This window comes from Plasmopara halstedii, assembly GCF_900000015.1.
Source record: "Plasmopara halstedii genome assembly, contig: Scaffold_2061, whole genome shotgun sequence".
Taxonomy (NCBI): domain Eukaryota; phylum Oomycota; class Peronosporomycetes; order Peronosporales; family Peronosporaceae; genus Plasmopara; species Plasmopara halstedii.
This window is the reverse complement of record NW_020188969.1, coordinates 1,964,678-1,971,349: the sequence shown is the minus strand read 5'-3', so window position 1 is coordinate 1,971,349 and position 6,672 is coordinate 1,964,678.

Genomic DNA, 6,672 nt, shown 5'->3' with positions numbered 1-6,672 from the left:
ACACGTTTCGTGTTCGAGAGCACGGAGCTCTTCGGGGCTGGGCCCTGCTACCCTCTTTCTCTTTGATGTACAACAGAAGCCAGAATTTTCTCAGTAGAGCGTACCGCGCCTACTTGGTTCTCTCAATTTCCCGCGAAAAACCAGAACACGCCGTGGGAATGTGACAACAGGTCCGAACACGACGATTGTCTCTACAGACAAAGCACCGTCGGATGTTCGAACCCTGCCCGGTAGCTCGGAGCTCCCCACCAATTTCTCAGCATAGCTGAGATCCGATTGCTCAGGCTCGCTCGACAAGCTTTGTGAGTGTGCATTCCAACGAATTCGCGCCGACTTCAAGTTAAATTCGGCTTTCAATGCAGCATTAACCGCTTCTTCAAAAAGAAACAGATGCACACGGAAGACTTCCAATTTGGCCAAGCCAGTGCGTAAGCTTTCCATATTGACGGTCACTGCGACTGCCTCAGGATGAGGATCTGCTGCCATCTCGTTAATAAGTGTTCTCGACTCTTGGACGAAGTCCACCTACTCTTTTTTACCCTGTCGGATGGCAGAAACGTAATCGCATGCGATATGCCTGATCAGGCGGCGAGAACATTCGCAAAAACTGACGCTTCAGCTCCTTCCAGGAGGAAAACGCCGCTTCAACCGAAGCACTGTACGTGAGTGCCCATTCTCTCACTCAGCTTCCGAGCTTTGAGATAGCTAGCGCCACAGGTTGTAGCTCGTTCTGAGGCATGGCGGATGCCATAACTTACTCGGCCTCTCTTATCCAGAGCTGGAAATTTCCCCCATCCTTACCCTCGTAGGTTTTACCGCTCATCATGAGCGGCTTGGGTCGGGAGGAGTCATCTGTCGTCGACGTTGGCGTCATGGACGTAATTGACGCTGAAAACGTTTGCTAAAGATCCTTTAGCAGCGCATTATTTCAGCTTAAAAACACCTATTGTCGGGCGCTTATCACCTCGTAACCTTGCGAAGCGAGGGTTTGCACGCTTTCAGAGCCAAGCAGGGACATCAGCTTATTAATCCCGTCTTGCATGCCTTTGGGAAATAGAAGATTTGCTCCATCCTCACAAAGAATCAGTCGTTACGTCTCAGGCGTAGATTGACTCCAAGTGCTACCGTAGCTCTTTGCTGAGAGGAAGCTAAGCTATTGTCACCGAACTTACGTTGTTTACGACCAGTACAAGTGAAGCGGATCGCAATTCGCTACCTCCAAGAGTACTTAAAACCTAACCAATGTAAAGACGATCTTCCATTCACAATTGAAACTGTTCGTAACTGTTTCATTTGCGGCAGAGTCACCTACATCTAAAGCCTTAGTTTTCCCTGATTCAATGATAGAACGTAAGTAGTTTGCATTACTTATGGCAGTCTATCCACGTAGTGGCTTCTTGTTACGGTGAAGCCACACCATTACACCAGCTTTTGTATCCCACACCTCCGTACCGTCACACAATCTTGGTGATTCGCCCTTTCATACAAGGTACGTGTAGTTACGTCACAATTTGAGAAATGACATCTTTACGTGATGATTGTATATAGGGAAGCAGACTGTGACACCATTTCCATCACGATCGACGTCCAAGACACCACGGGTATTGAAATTAGCTTACACTGATGTAATGGGACCAACGCGGGTGGTTTCAAAAGGAGATGCGTGAAATGTGTTGGTATTCGTGAATTCATCGCTTTATGTGGTTACGTACTCCATGAAGAACACGGACTAAGTTACCACAATGCTTGACGAATTAAAGGCACTCAACGGGAGCGTATGGGGATAACTTATCAAGTGTCTCCGATCTGACATGGAGTCATATTCATGAACAGAAAGGTCACAGGTGTATTTGCAAAGTACCATGCACCAGCTTACCGTTCCGCTCTCTACAAAACGGAGTGTAGAAACGGATTAGCCATACGATCATTGGAGCATGCTGCACTACAAGGGCATGCCGACGACGTGTTGGGCAGAATTGTTAGAATCATCTGTGAAAACGGAGCGATCGAGCATGACCCTACATGAGGTAGGCTTTCAGGAGAAGCCACAAATAGAATCTTTCCGTGTGTTTGGGTCGCAAGGGTACGTTCACGTCAACAACGCAAAAAGGTCGAAGCTTGATTGCAAGCGTTCTAAGTGTATATTTTTCGGGTAGGTAGAAAAAAACATCATCTATATATACGACGTGGAAGCATCCAAGTCCAAGTGAGCACGAACGGTTAAGCTTGACGAGCATGAAGTGAGCGGTATATACGATTCATCGTACCCGGAACAAGAAGCGACCATCCATGTAACCAGAATGAGGGATGCAGCAGCTCTGATTCCGGTTGACCAACGTACGGCGCAGAATCAGCCCACGGAGGACGTCGAAGGATCCGTTCAACAATTTTACGATGGATAAAGTTGAGTCCTGTGTGCAACAGTCTCTGGCACTAGAAGATGGAACATTAAGTGGGCTGGAACTGGCAGAATAGTTGAGAAGGATCGTATGGTATTACGTTTAAAGGCGTAATTATCAAGTCGTTCCCAGAAGCCAGTATTTTTTATCAGAAGATGGCTTAGAACTGAATGATGAACAATGGCGGAAGGGAGCAACGGACCACCATTGTTGAAGCATACAAGAATGGTTATTGCTAGCTTAAACAGTATAAGCGTATGCAGCAACGATTGATGGAGCTCCTGACACTCCAAACACATACGTTGAAGCAATCACAAGTATCATGTCGGGAGGCAATGAAGGTCCTACTGCTATTACACGAATATAATGAAACGTTGTTTCTTATGCCGTGTGGAACAGCTTATTCGATTAGGTGTTGTTGGGTTTTCGCTAAGAAGCGTGACAAGGCGCGGCTGGTGGCATAAGGTTTTAACCAACGTACGGTATGGTTTTCTTTGAGACATACCCCTCTGTGGTGGTTATGAGCTCAACTCGTATTGTCTTGGCAGTATGCGCAGCAGAATATTCTGAGATATAACAATACGACGCAGATACAGCATTTCTGAACAGTGCGCTAAAGAACCATCTATACATGGGCGTACCATCCGGTATTGTGAAAGCTGGTGATCAGCCTGGAACAAGTGTCTTCGTGAAAAATGTGTTTCAAACATGTGGTGTGGATCAATGCGTGTATGTGAAGCACTCCAAGAATGGCTTGGAACACGTCTGGCTGTACGCAGTCGATGTGTTTATTGCAGTTAAGACCCTGCTGAGATCCATGAAACCAGAGATACTCTCAAAAATGCTTTTAAGATGAAGAAACTCGGTCAAGCAAAATTTATCTCGAGAGGGCTCAAAAACGGATGATCAAGCAGACACGGTACATCGACGATAAAACGGAGCAATCTGAACAGCACAATGCTAAGATGATCGACAACCCTCGTGCTTCCAGTCTCAAGATGCCAAAAATTCGTTCGCCACGATCAGATGCAGCATTAACTGGATTGCGGTCAAAAACCGTTCCGATTCCTAAACAGGTATCTTATGTACAATGCAATATAAATTAGGCCGGACATTGCCTTCTTGGTAACGCAGCTATCAAGATTTCTCGAGAGATCGGAACTACATCAATGGCGGGATACGATTGGTCTTGAACATAGAACGCTTGCATGGAACTGCGTATGAAAGATGTCCTGGCACGATTATATTTGAAGCGTTTATGGACGCTGATTGGGAGAGTAACATCGACGACAGGCGTTCCGTATCAATATAATGGTTAGGATCGAGATCGTTATAGTGGTATTCAAGTCGAAGAATGAGAAAAGATTGGCGTTGAGCACAGCAGTAGCAAGTTACATAGCGCAGAGCTTATGCACCCAAGTGGTACTGTAGACGCGTGCGATGTTAAAGGACAAGAGCAAGGGACAGAATTTTGCTTCCCGAAGCTAGTCAGACTTTTCAAGGGGCAATAGCACCGACACAGAACGCTGGTTATCATGCCAGGACCAAGCATATAATCATCAAACATGACTCCACGAGAAAGAACGTTACAGACGGGAAAGTCAGATTGAACTACGTCGACACGAAGAGCCAACTCGCGGATATGCCAAGGCACTCAGGACCAAGACGCTCAAGCTCCTAAGTGAAAGGACAGGTATCAAGACAAAGCCAATGTCTAAGCAAAAAAACACGGCATAAAGGGCGAATGGGAGTATTACGATTGCCCCACTTAATGCATATAAGGGAAATGAAACCGGGTTCCACGTACCCTGGTGTGAAGAGTTTAGTCACAGGATGGTGTGACCACACAGTGGTGTGGCTACTTCTTAACATGAAGCCACTACGTGGCGGGACTGCCAGAAGTTATGCATTCTAATTAAGTTTTTCTATTTCATCAGGAAAATCTATAGTTTAAAAATCGCAAATAAAGCAATCACATACAATTTCAATTTTGAACTGAAGAGTTTGTTTGCCTTGGGTTTAGGTTGTGGTTTCATTTGGAGTAAGCGGTTTGCGATCCGCTACACTCGTACTGGTTCTAGTATAGAGCGTAAGGTTGGTGACCTTAGTTTAGCCTCCACTAGGCAAAAGCGTTATAGCAGCTCCGTTTCACTACTTGTCACTTGTATTCAATGTACACCTGAGTCGTCACGACTGATCCTCTGTGAGGATGAAGCGGTTCTCCTTTTTGCCCCAGAGCATGCAGGACGGGTTAGAAAGCTGACGTTCCTGCTTGGCCCAAAAAGCGTGCAACACCTCGCTTCGCAAAGACCCAAAGCGGTCAGCGCGCGCCTAGAGGCGTCTACAAGCTATGCAAAATGCTCTGCTAGAGCACCTTAAGCAGAAATTATTAGTGTCGATTACGTCCATGACGCCACCGTCGACGACAGATGACTCATCCCGACCCAGGCCGCTCATGATGAGCGTTACCACGAAGGTAAGGATGGGGAGAATCTCCTGCCCTGAATAAGAGAGGCCGAGAAAGTTATGGCATCCGCCATGCTTCATTACGAGCAACAACGCTTGGCGCTAGCTATCTTTAAGCTCGGACGACGAGCGCGAGATTGGGCAATATCGTGTGGTGATTCGGTTAAACCGGCTTTTTCTCTAGGGAGGAGCTGAAGCGTCACCTTTTGCGAGTGTTCTCGACGCCTGATCAGGCATATCGCGTACGATTACGTTCCTTGCCGCCTAACAGAGCAAGAAGGAGTTGGTGGACTTTGTCCAAGAGTTGAGAACTCTCATTGACGGAATGGCTCCGATCCTCTTCCCGAAACGGTCGCAGTGACCGTCTTTCTGGAAAGCCTTTGCATTGGCGTGACCAAAATGAAGCTTTTAGTGTGCATCTGTCCTCTTTTGAAGAGAATTACCGAATTTAAATTTAAGTTGGTACTACTTTGTTGCTCTTCACACCCTCATAGCTCGTCTAGCGGGCCTGAGCCAATGGATCTCAGCTATGCTGAGAAATTGGGGAGGAGCTCCGAGCTAATGGGTAGGATTCGAACATCCGACGGTGTTTTGTCTGTGGAGACACCCGTCGTGTTCGGACCTGTTGTCCCCTACTCAAGGCGCGTAAAGGTTCATTAAATCGACGTCCTGTTCTGGGTTTTCGTGGGGAATTGAGAGAACCAAGTAGGCGCGGTACGCCCTACTGAGAAAATTCTGGCTTCTGTTGTACATAAAATAAAAGAGGGTAGCAGGGCCCAGCCCCGAAGAGCTCCGTGCTCTCGAACACGAAACGTGTATGCAAGCCGGGCTTGCTGGTCGTAAAAGCAAATGTGAAGGGCTTGACAAGCTATGACAAATTCTGATCAACCCCGGGGCGTCGGGCAGTCATTCTCGACGCTCCACGATCAAAGAAGTCAGCTGTATGCTGAGGCGCTAAAGTGCGGTTGATTGACACTGTCAACGGTCACTGTTCGTGAAGCGACGGGGACATGTGCTTTGGTGCCGAGGGTCCCTGTGGACCTCGGTGTCAAGTTTCTTGACTTTTCTAGTGTAAAACGCTGCTTAGTCTTTGACTTGGATGCAAGGTATGACAGTATCCTTAGTATGGCATGGTCGGAACATCATGATCAATAGATCGATTGGAGGTCGAAGACCTTCAGCCTAACGCGCACGTCTCCTGGACGGCCAACGTGCTGGAAATCGGAGTATCAGAGTTGTCGTACACCAAAGGTGTAATGGACCTGAGTCCCGAGCATGGCTCGCGGATCGAAATTGGAGTGGCATGTAACCCACTGAGCACCGCTCAAGTATCGAAGCAGTTGCTGCATGCTAATGATCTGTGCCAAGCGGCTTGGCAAGGCAAACGTCTTGCAAAAGTATAGGGCAAATTCAGTCGAGGTGATTAGACTTCTCACCGATTTTACCAGTAGTGATATCTCAAACCGGAAAAGTAAGTCTTTTTCAAGGCAGTGAAAGAAGTTTTCATGTATACCTTGATTCGGACCAGAAATTGGCCACTTCTTGTGGCCTGTAACACTTTAGCCGCTGATTGTGCTTTGTTCAAAGAAGATGTCAATGCCGATGAAGGCGTGCGAACAACGGCAGAAACAAATTATCCCCGTCAAGCTTGCGTAAAAACATGTCATATTCAAGTTCAGAGTACACCTGCTATACTCAAAGCAGTTTGTTACAACGTAAAACCGTGCGTCATTGCGTTTTTGTTTTTCGCGTAAATAATGGCAAAATCAAAATCCTTCTTTGCTAATCATATACATAATATAGTAAT